Source organism: Mesoplodon densirostris, chromosome 19, assembly GCF_025265405.1.
Source record: "Mesoplodon densirostris isolate mMesDen1 chromosome 19, mMesDen1 primary haplotype, whole genome shotgun sequence".
Taxonomy (NCBI): Eukaryota; Metazoa; Chordata; class Mammalia; order Artiodactyla; family Ziphiidae; genus Mesoplodon; species Mesoplodon densirostris.
The window spans coordinates 63,737,780-63,749,244 of NC_082679.1; the positions used below are offsets into that span (position 1 = coordinate 63,737,780).

Genomic DNA, 11,465 nt, shown 5'->3' on the forward strand with positions numbered 1-11,465 from the left:
TGTACGTGTGTAGGAGGACATTCAGAAAGACAGCCACATTAATATTAATCCTATTTTGGAGGAGTTAATACATTTTGGGCAGTTGGTCGCTTTCTTAGGAATTTCTGCTTTTTTTTTTTAAAAAAGCAAGCATGAATGATATTTATAAGAAGCAATTACACCAATACTTAAAAATACACCACTATATGCCTTTCTTGGAGAAAAAGAAAACCACGATGGAATATATCAATATATTGTACCTCCCTGAAAGATAAATCTAAGTTATTTAATTGTGGGAAATAAACCTATAAGCAGGCAAAAAACACTGAATCACTAAACGGAATTCCATTTAAATAACAGGGTATCTGGCCTAACTCTGAGATGTAGATGTCAAATCCTTCCTTTTTTTTACTTTATAATTTATTCATGTATTCAACAAAGTGCCGAGTGCCTACCATGTGCTGGGCATGTCTCTTTTATTTGATGACAGCCCCCTAGGCTCCTATGGACGAATGACAAGATTACATTTAGACGAAATAAAAGTGAGACCCCCAAATCATCAGAGGGCTCACTGAGTCACTGTATACCAAAAGGCAGCTTTGAGAAAGCATCTTCTTGGGAAGGAGCCATGACCGTAATGGCCGTAAATAGTCATGCCCCCAAGATCGCACCTCACTCTTCTTCTAAGACGCAAAATCTCTCAGAAGTTTCCGGAAGAGGAGCCAGAAGCTCAGTGGTAAGAGAGTCTGCCAGCTTTTAGAAGACCAGGTGATGGCAGTGCTGTTAGCTTGACTTACTGAATACACACGAACGTTGTATTGAAAAGGGAAACCCCGGGCTGGTGTCAGCCCAGGCACGACCTCGTCCCCTTCTTCTCAGGGACTAGACCTTCGTTGTGACCTTGGCCTCCTGGGGAGACTAATTACAGCTCGGTACTGGCTCCTGCCCTCTTGCAGGGACCCTGCAGCCCCACTCCCAGCCCCCTGCTGCCCAGCCTGTTGCCCAGTCTAGGGCTGCCTTCCACTGGGTGGTCCCTCCAGCACTGCAATGGCCCTCACAGTCCGTGGGCCCTAAGCCAGGCCCAGCAGCGCCCCCACTGTCATCATCCCGCTGGATGGTGCCTTAGAGCCTCCCAGACCACTTCCTGCCGAGACGCCGGGAGGGAGCCGCACTCTAAGCTCTGGACTGTCCAGCCTGTAAGGGGCTGGAGCCCAGTCAACCAGCCTTGATCCAGAAGCCTGGGAACTCAAGCCTTGAGCATCTTAGGGAAAAAACAAGAAAGACTTTCCTAATTCTGCTGTCTTCCGAATACCACTCTGGATTCTGGCTCCAGCCCCTCTGAGATTGTAAACATCTGGGGGGGACAGACAGCCTGACCCTGTGACTCCGCCACAGGCCCCCTGTGGATACGCAGATGACGGGTGGAGAGCGGTCAGCCGTCCCAGCCCGATAAGGGTCCCTAAAAACCCCAAATCAATGGGCAGATTTAGCCTTCTCAAACCACGCCACATACCAGCATCTGTGACATATGGTACAAATAAAATGGGCTTAGTCTTACATCGGGAAGGAGGTCATTAGAGGCAGCTGAAACTGGGAAACCTCACGGCAAAGACAGAAAAGGCCAGGCTTGGAGACGACACGGCTGCACGTCCAGCTGCGCACGCTCCGTGGGTCAACGCTGGCTTTGCGTCCAGCCTTGGAAGACCCTGCTCCTTCACTGGAGGCTAAATTTGTCCCCGAGCACCCACTGCCCGTGGAAAACCTGGGCTAAGACTTCAAATATGACCTAAGTCTTGGTCAAAACACAGGCAGGCATTCATGTGAGTAACAGACGTGTCACTGTGTGCCTGCAGCACACGGTGCCCGTGGAGGGGAGGAGACCAGAGCTTCTCCTCTGTTTCAGGACCTGCTTTGGGTCCAGCTTCCCAGGACAGGCCTCCGAGGGTCTGTCCTCCTCTTCCCTCTACTCCCAGCGCCCCGAGTCTGCACTTCCTGTGCATCAGAGCCGGAGATCACTCCTCAATTCCATAAGCTCGGGTCTAAATGCACCAAAGAGGAGGGTCCTCCCCCAGATAAGTGCTTCCTTGATAAATGGATGGAAAGGGCCCCAAATCTCCCACCTGAAAAGGGCCAGGATGTAAGGAGGCCACAGAACACGAGCAGTGATGCGGCCATGGGGATGGGGACTTGGCCGCCGTTTTCAGTAAATGCTTTTACTTCGTGTTATTTCCCCCTTTCTCTGTCCAGGCTGAAGGGTCACTAACAGCTCCGGGTCCAGAACATGCTCTGGGACAGACGTCCCCTACCTTTCACCCTCACAAACTATTACATCCAGCCCCGCCCCCACCCCACCCCCCACCTCCCCCACTGCCAGGCCTGCGAAAGTCCGCTGAGCCATCTTTGTTTTGTTTGTGTTGATCTGTTTTTGCACGATTGCTTTTGAGGCTTATTTAAGGAGTGGTTTAATTTGTTTCTTCCTGGTCTCCTGGCCCCGCCCCAGACGTCAGGTCCTAGAGACAAGGGACCTGAGCTGTCATTTGCACGGAAGTGTCTCGGCGCCTGGAATCTAGTGAGCGGCGGCTGACCAGAGGAGGGGGTTGCCCACGAGACTGTGGGGTGCAGCCACGGCGGGCACTCGGGCTTTAACTTTGACTGTGGCTTTTACCAATGAAACATTCCCTCCCTCTGCATTTTGTCCTAAGAGAAGCAGTAGCGAGCGGTGAAGACCTTGTTGTTTCCATCACCGTGGAAGCTGGCATCTCATCTGGAAGGCACCAGCCCTGTCAGGCAGGCCCGGCCCATCCAGCCCCCAGATGGGTGTCAGGCTGCTGGGACCATCCCAGCTGGCTGACATTACGGCGGTTACTGTAATAAAGACCAGGGTTAGCTGACAAACTTGGTATTTTCTTATACGGCTGCTGTGAATTTTACAAAGTGTGAGGCAAGCCTCAGGTCGGCAGCGCTGCAGCAAAACAAAAACACACAACAGAAAAAAACCACACTGCTGAGGTCAGCTGTTGAGGTTCTCCTCGTGTACAGCTGGCTGAAAAATACAACAGAACACAACACAACAAAATACAATACAAGCAGCTGTAGGGTGGGGAGAAGTTAGGTCAAATCCAGGACTGAAAGAAATCTGTTTGGAGCTGCCATTGGGGGTGCAGGGCTGCCCCGTGGAACTGCTGCAGGGATTTAAAGAGGCAGAGGTTCATTTCCTGCGATTTAAGGAACTTTGCTGACGCCTGTGCTGGTGCGGGGTTCGAAGGACTGGGAATGGTTCCGGCCGCCCAGGCGCACAAGGCGCACGCTCCCCCTGTAGCTCGTCTAAATGTGGGGCTGCTCCGCATTGATTGATGGCCCAGGCAAACGACCTATTAATCCAACAGCAGCCCCACTTCTATTCCTAACTTACTGGAGGCAGAATGGCCACCGGAAGTGGTTTTGAACTGCTTCCTGTGGTTCCCCCGACTCTGCGGGGCAGGGGCTTCTATTTTTAGAGAGTGACCATTGCCATGAAGGTCCAGTCGGCCATAGATGCGATGTGGGGACTTGCGGGTGGCCAGGGCAGACTGGGTGGGCTCTTCATTCAGATGGTATTTTAAGAGTTCCTTTCAAGTGACACATAGTGGAGAAGGCCACCACTTCCTCCTGAAGGGTAAGAGGGTGTGTCTAGGCCAACAGACGCTAGGACGCTTGGCCGTAAAATGTGTCATTGTGTTTGGAGGGCTGGTGACCTCCCCATATGAGGCTGCATGGCTGGTGTCCATGAAACACCAAGATGTCTACATGCTCATTTGCATTTACCATGTACCTTCTCTGAGTATGACGGTACGTTGTGGATTTTTGTTCAGAATGGCTCAGTTTCACATATTCTGTTCCCTTCCAGTCAATGGGTCCCGTGTTAGTTTGGGTTTCCTGGGAAGCAAATCCTGGCACAAGGGTTCACGTGCACGTTGCTTCTGTGGGAGATGGTCCCCGTGAGCACCCCTCAGGGAGTGGGCAAGCGAGGCGGGGATGGGCGAGAGCCAAGGATGTGAGTGAGTCGGAGATTCCTCAGAACACACTGTGGGGCCAGCTGGCCCATTTCTCCAGCTCTCCGAGGCCGCAGGTTCTTCTGAAGGTGAGGGACCCTCTTTGTGGCCAAGATGGAGCTCCAATTGACAGGTAAGCCTCCAAACATGGGAGCAGGAAGCAGGGAACGGAGCAGGGAAAAGAATTCACAGAGAATTTGGATGGCGAGGGCTGTGGTTTCTGTTGGTTTTCCTGCCCCCTTGGCTGTTTTTTCTCATGGCTCTCATTTCATCACAGATGAAACTTTGTCACAACTCAGTATTTGTACAGCACTCCTCCTGGCTATGAAGCTTGATCTGAATGCTTTAGATTCATTTCTTTTTCTCTATTTACTTTGCATCTTATTTTGTGCACTCATTTTATGCAAATCACACCCACAATGAAATATCCCCACGCGGCCACAAGGACAACTAAGGTTAAAAAGGCTGATGATTCCAAGTGCTGGCGAACATATGAGCAACAAGAACTCTCACACGCTGTGGATTAAACAGGATGGCCTCTCTTATAAAGTTAAATACAGACTCACCATGTGACCCAGTAATACCCACTTCTAGATGTTACCCCAAGAGAACACACGTCCACACAAAGTCCTGTGCATGCATGAGCACAGCAGCACTATTCATAGTAGTCCCAAGCTGTCTGGAGCATTCTGCCTGGGTTCAAGCCCCGCCTCTGCATGTTAAAATGCTGAGTGATCTTGGCTTAGAAACTTCGCCTCTTTGAGCCTCTCTTCCTCATCTGTCTAATGGGAATAACAGTAGAGACCACCTCATAGGGCTGCTGTGAGTATTAAATGAGTGAATATGTCTGAGAGCTCCATACTGGGTTACTTGTGTCCCTCAAAAAGATATGTTCAAGCCCTAATCCCTGGAACCTGTGAATACGACCGTGGAAACACGGTCTTTGCAGACCTCACCACCAAGGGCTGAGGTGAAATGCCTGCTGGGACTGCTTGCCAGAGGTCCACGGCACCACCCAGGGCCTTCTCCACCGTGTGCAGCGATGAGAGACAGGCTTCACGGGCATCCCTTGGGCCAGCAGATGGCCAGGGGTGTGGCCCAACTCACCTGTATCCTACCTGGGCCGTCTTAACGGGTCCATCACCCCCTGGGGCTGCCCCCGCAGAGCTCCGCCAGCCTCCCTCCAAGCACAAGTCCTGACATTGGTGGGCGGCCAGGCGCGCTCACACACACATGCTTGAGCGGAGATGCGTATCAGAGCCCCTGAGATGTGGGTTTTCTTCCAGATCAGATATGGGCCGAGGCCTCGCAGCTCCAGCAGAAGGGAGGAGAGGCACCGCATCTGAGTTGCATTAGCCAAACCAGCCCCAATTTATTTTTCCATGCCTGAGAATAATGATACATTTTTAGTCTTGTGAGATGCTGCACTTTGGGGAAAAGGCACAGAGACTCAAGTAACCCTGAACGCGGTTGTGGCCAGGTCCCGTCCGTGGATTTGTCTCCACCTTCCCGGGACTCCGAGAGACCCGGCTCCCGTTCCCGGCGTCCTTCGTCACACCCCGTTCGGCTCTCGCCCCCAACACCCCTCTGCAGGTGGCCTTTTCTTTCCACACTACACGTCAAAGAACGAGCCCAGGTTTGTTGCTTGCAAAAGACTGTCTAAATGGGGTGGTGCAGGTGTGCTTTGGGGGTGGTCTGAGAGACAGAGAAGCCCGGGGACACCACCGAGCCCGTGGGTTAGTGCAGCCCCAAACTGGAAGCTTTCCAGCCGAGCAAGCACGGGGAGGAGCGATTGGATGGGTCTCAGCTCAGATCACAGTCATGATGAGATCCATGTCGGTGCTCGGCAAGTGTCTGATAGGAGAAAGTCTGCCTTCCGTCCTATACCACTTTCTGTTTGTGCTTTTTCTCCTTTATTTTAATGCAACGCCCTCTCCCCTTTGACACACCTTTAACCCTCTGAGACCTTGTGCACTCTCAGCAGCGCCACCCTACTGAGACTTGTTCCAAAACACCAGTGTCAGTCATTTACACATTAGTATAAATAAGCCACGGACGGGCTCCTTTTCTGGGCTGGAAGTGGCATTTAAGCCCCAGTTGTTCCGCGCTTGAACCGGCGGCTGGCCGTATCTATCGCTGAAGCTGCTCCTGCCTGAGGGGGACAAAAACATGTCTGCAGCACACACTCATCACGGGCACACGGGCACATGTGCGTGTGCGTGCATGTGTATAGGTGCACACGCACACTCTTCCAGGATCCCAGGGTGGAATATAAGTCACAGTTTCCGAAGGTCGTTATGGGTCCAGCCCTGGGAAGTGCTGCCAATGCTGTCCTCCAAAAAGGAAGCGAGTGAGTGTTCCCATGCTGGAACGAGCCGGCTGTGTCTACCCTTAACGGTGGTGGCGGGGGGCGGGGGGAGGTCAGGTCCCAGGGACGCTGATGACCCTGGGTATGGGGTGTAGGGGGCTTGGCGCTTACTACAGAGTCGCGTTATAAACAGGACTTCTTTTTAATGGTAGTGGGCACCAACTCAAAGATGTCTGCTGAAAAACTCTGTGCTCTTCTCTCTGCTGACTCATTTGGTGGGAATTACAGCCCCAAATGCCAGCGTGTGGCTGAGCCACATGACCCTCCACTGAAAAATAAGGACAGGATAGTTTCGGTCTTGCAAACAAACAACGGAGATGCAGCCAGATCTTCTTCCTCTGTTTGTTTTTTTCATTCACATCAACAGCTCTACACCCAGCGTTCAATGTGACCCCCCTGGGTCAGTGCCTCCAGATTTGAGAAGAGAGAGGAATGGGTCACAAAGTGACCACACCGCTTTTTTTTGTTTTTTAATAAGTGAAAAGGAACCTTGGTATGTAACAGAGGGAGGAAATGAAATCCCTGAATGGTCTGATTTTTCGGCTCAGTCCTAGAAGTAGTAGCGTGATAAATAAGCTGGAAGGAGAAACAAACCCTGGATTCCAGCTCACTCTGCCACTAACTAGCTTGGTGACCTGTACTGTCACTTTCCCTCTGGGACCCCAGGCTTCTCATCAGCGAGATGAGGAGGTTGGTCTTGGCCAGAGTGGCACTTCCCTGGAACATACAACCCCAGGCCAGCACCCACCCCAGGCACGGCTTCTTGGTCAGCTCATGTTCTCCGGCAGCCCTCTGAACCCTTCTCAACCCCGCTCTCTGTGAGCCATTAGCAATCGGTCAGAAATCTAACAGCTACATGTGGTTGTCATATCCACATGTGCTGTGTTTGCCAACTATTTCCAGTAGTTTCCTGTCCAGGATTTTGGTAGGATTGCACTGCCTGCCTTTTTGGGTGACTAGTTCAGGCCAATGAGTCATGAGCCAGTGAGAAATGGGTCACTTCTGGGCTGGGGTGCCTCAGTGCTGCCATGAGACCCTCCACATCCCCCATCCCTCACAGGGCAACTGGAATGATCAAGTCATTGAGCAGAGGCCCGGGCCGACCTACAATGGACCTGCCCCATGAATGAGAAATAAGCCTTTATTTAAAAAAAAAAGTAAACCTCAGAATTTGGGGGTTGTTTGTTACTTCAGCGTGTCTTGGCCGTTCCTGACTGATACATCATCCTTGGCCTCTTTGGCCCTGAGGTTCTACAAGTCTGGGTCTGGTGACTTGGCCGTTCTGCCTGATTCAGAGCTGTCCCTTGGGACACTGACACCAGACCAAAAAGTTTATGGCAAGGACTCCCATGATGTTAGCGCTCAGATCTGTTTACGGTCCTTCAAGGACAGTTTTTTTTTCCCAGCTAGTCGAGACACACCAGAGCCAATGTCCAAACACTGACCACACCCTTCTGGTGTCGGGATGTCCTGAGAACCAATATAACAGCTAGCAGTTCTGCGTTCACCTCTCTTTGTTTGTACGACATTTGCCAGCTTGAAAAACAAGTTCTCACACCAGTTTTCCTTTAAAAATGGTGGGTCTGGGGCTGTCCAAGGTTCTGTGTTTTACTCCTAAACCTTTCCTCTAGACCAGTAGGAGCCATGACACTAAAGCAATGTGTGAAGACAGAGGGAAGGAACGCCACCCATGATGCTAATCGACTGGAATCTCACTCACCAAAGAGGTAGCTTCCTCCAGGAATCATCCGGGCCCACGTGTGTGCAGGGCTGTGTAGGCGCAGAGATGGAGAGAAATGGACCCTTCCCTCGGGGCATCACTGTCCAGGGGGTAGAGTGCAGTGTAGCAGGAGGTGGAGTCTGTCAGGCTTAAGCCTCCCTGTTAGAAAGTGAGAATCCTGAGGTTAGTCTTCAGCAGAGAGGCTGAGTCACGTAACGCTCAGGCCTCTGGAGCCTGCAGACATGTCTTCACAACCAGTTTTCCCACTTTACCACTTAATTCACTGTAAACGTGGGCCAGTTGTTTAACTGGACAAGCTGAAAAATCACCTGTAACTAACCCAACACTGTTAATCAACTACACTCCAATATAAAACGAAAATTTTAAAAAAGTCATCTGTAAACCAGGCAGCAACATCCATTAACACAAACTTACGTATGAGTGATGGAGCCCATGCTTTGCGCCCGAGCCTGCTGCCCGACGTCTGCTGGGGACTCCCTAACCGCCGGCTGCTGTCACCCCACTCCCAGCAGGAAAGGGACACTCGACCCTCAACGGCACCCCACACGTCTGTCCCTGCCACCCTGTGCTCAAGAAACCTAAGACTCACTCCCTGAAAGAAACATCGGGCAAACGAGGAGGCTCTTAGGAGCCCAACAGGCCTTTGAAGGTGCCGGCAGCCCCATCGCTGAAGCTTTAAGTCCCGAGAAACAGTCACTATATGAACAGAACACTTGAATTAAATGCACTAGACATGTCTAAGAGAATACGAATAGAGAATCCCTGCTCTTTTTTTTTTTTTTGCCATTTACAAAATTTTTATTCAAAAATTAACATACCGTAAGATTAATTTTCAAAATTCCATTTATAATAATGAACTAATTCAAACATACAGAAGAGCTCAACCAGCCCTTGCTTTGCACACGGCCGTGTTAACCCAACTCACACATAAACCCACGGGCACGTGTGCCCGTGAATGTGGAGCCACCAAAGCCAGGACTCCTTACACAGTGATGTGGTAAATACTTCTCTACCCCCTCATGGGTTTGACAAGCTTTTTAAACACTGGAATGGGATTTCTGGCAATTTTTGTTCCATCCTTTGCACTTCTCTGTGTTTTTTTCCCCTTGAAGTCTGTATATGGAACAGGCATTCCCTCTGCAATCACACTTTACGGTTAAAATAATAATGCAAAACAATAATGCATCTTGAACTCTGCTCTTGAAATGTTTACATTTGATAGCTTGTTTCATTTCCACTACACCCATGTGAGTTACTTGGGATTAGTACTATTTGATTGTTGAGGATACAGGCTCAGAGAGGCGACATGAGTTGCCCAGGGTCACACAGCTCCTAACAGGGTGAGGTGGAGAGTCAGTTGGTGTTTTTTCATGTAGGACAGCTCTTATCATTGAACCAGAGCCACCTCCTTGGACGGTGAAAAGTTCTTGGGAAAATTTTACTGCTGAGATGATATGGCTTTTTAAAAAATAATTTATTTATTTATTTATTTTTGGCTGCGTTGGGTCTTCGTTGCTGCGCGTGGGCTTTCTCTAGTTGTGGCGAGTGGGGGCTACTCTTTGTTGCAATGCACAGGCTTCTCATCGCGGCGGCTTCTCTTGTTGCGGAGCACGGGCTCTAGGCACGCAGCCTTCAGTAGTTGTAGCACGTGGGCTCAGTAGTTGTGGCGCACGGGCTTAGCTGCTCCGTGGTATGTGGGATCTTCCTGGACCATTTCTTTTTTTTTTTTGGAAAGATGTGGCATTTTATTAACAGATGGTCATAATGGAAATGTTTCACAAATAGGGAAACTGAGGAACACATAAACGACTAGAATCAAATCACAAGACCTGAATGAATACTGATGGAATCAGCTCAGTCACAGTTACAGTTGTATTTCCTATCCATTTTTCTTTGAATCCATGTCCCCTGCACTGGCAGGTGGATTCTTAACCACTGCTCCATCAGGGAAGCCCAAGAGATGATATGTCTTTTAAACAATGGCACACGTTCCTGGTTGAAAGAAGCATTCCTCCTGAGTTAAGGGGTAGGAACTCACTCTCCTGCAGAGAGGATGCTGAAAAGAAGCCGTCAGCCCTTTCTCCCTCTCCCTCAGCTGAAGAGTAAATATATTATGGCTGTGTTTAAGTTACGAGAACGTAAAGAGAGAGAAGTTTACTAGTTGTGGGTAATCTATACAATCTGTAACTACAAAATCATTTCTATTTACTTATTTTGAAGGGTCTAACCTGGTATTCTTTTAAAACAACCCATGTGTTGACTGCAGAAAGGAAAACTAACCATGGCAACCGTGGTCGTGGAAGATAGAGAGCTGACAACAGACAGCGTGCAATCGGAGTTTGGGGCTCAGAGATCATCTAAAGCAGCACCTCCTGAACTTCGCTCTGTGAGCAATTTTCCTGGGGCTCTTGTTCAAATGCAAACGCTCATTTGAAGGTCTGGTATGGGGCCCAGGACTCTGCATTTCCAACCTGGAGTCTCAGGGCCTTGGATCTGGTTTCTCAGCTCGGAAGCACATTAGAATCACCTGAAGCTTTGAAGATCCTGGCACCTGAGCCCAACAGCAGACATTAAATCACACACCCTGGCGCTGGACCCAGGTGATTCCAGTGTGTGCAGCCAGGCTTCAGAATCACTGCTTAGAACAGTTCTCAAACCTTTAATCCCAGGAACACTTGACATGCTTAAACATGATTCAGGATTTTTTTATTTTTATTTTTATTGGAGTATAGTTGATTTACAATGTTGTGTTAGTTTCAGGTGTACAGCAAAGTGAATCAGTTACACATATACATATATCCACTCTTTTTTAAGATTCTTTTCCCATATAGGCCATTACAGAGTATTGAGTAGATTTCCTTGTGCTGTACAGCAGGTCCTTTGATTCAGGATCTTGAAGATCTTTTCCTATCATATTTATCACATTAGAAAATAAAACTAAGTAATATAAAAAAATTCATTTATTGATTCACTTCATTTTACGTTAAAATGAAAACGTGTTTTATGAAAAGTAACTATCTCACAAAACAAACAAAATCGAGTGAGGAGAGTGGCACTGCTGCATGTCTGTGCCTCGAGTATCTGCACGACTAGGACACGGCTGGGGCCTCCCCGCTGCCCCTCCCTGCATCTGACCTGCCGCTCTTTATCTTGTTTCATCCCCAGAGACGCTGACCCAACGTGGAACTCACGGAAGAGGAAGCTGAGCTCCGAGGGTGCAAGGTCTCTGTCCAAAGTCACACCGTGAGCACCAGGGCCCAGGCTGACTGACTCTAAAACCAGCACTCTCAACCGCTAGGCTAGATCCCCCCCACAGGTGGATGAGACACAAGGGACTGGGTCTCAT

At 49.7% G+C, this 11,465-nt stretch overlaps 1 long non-coding RNA gene across 1 annotated transcript; it reads left to right on the top strand.

The window, feature by feature from the left end:
- The first annotated feature begins 6,297 nt into the window (after nt 1-6,297).
- On the top strand, nt 6,298-10,436 carry LOC132479831 (uncharacterized). The gene is made up of 3 exons (XR_009530579.1): nt 6,298-6,360; nt 8,010-8,105; nt 10,386-10,436. It is a non-coding gene; the product is annotated as an uncharacterized LOC132479831 (long non-coding RNA).
- Nucleotides 10,437-11,465: the final 1,029 nt, after the last annotated feature.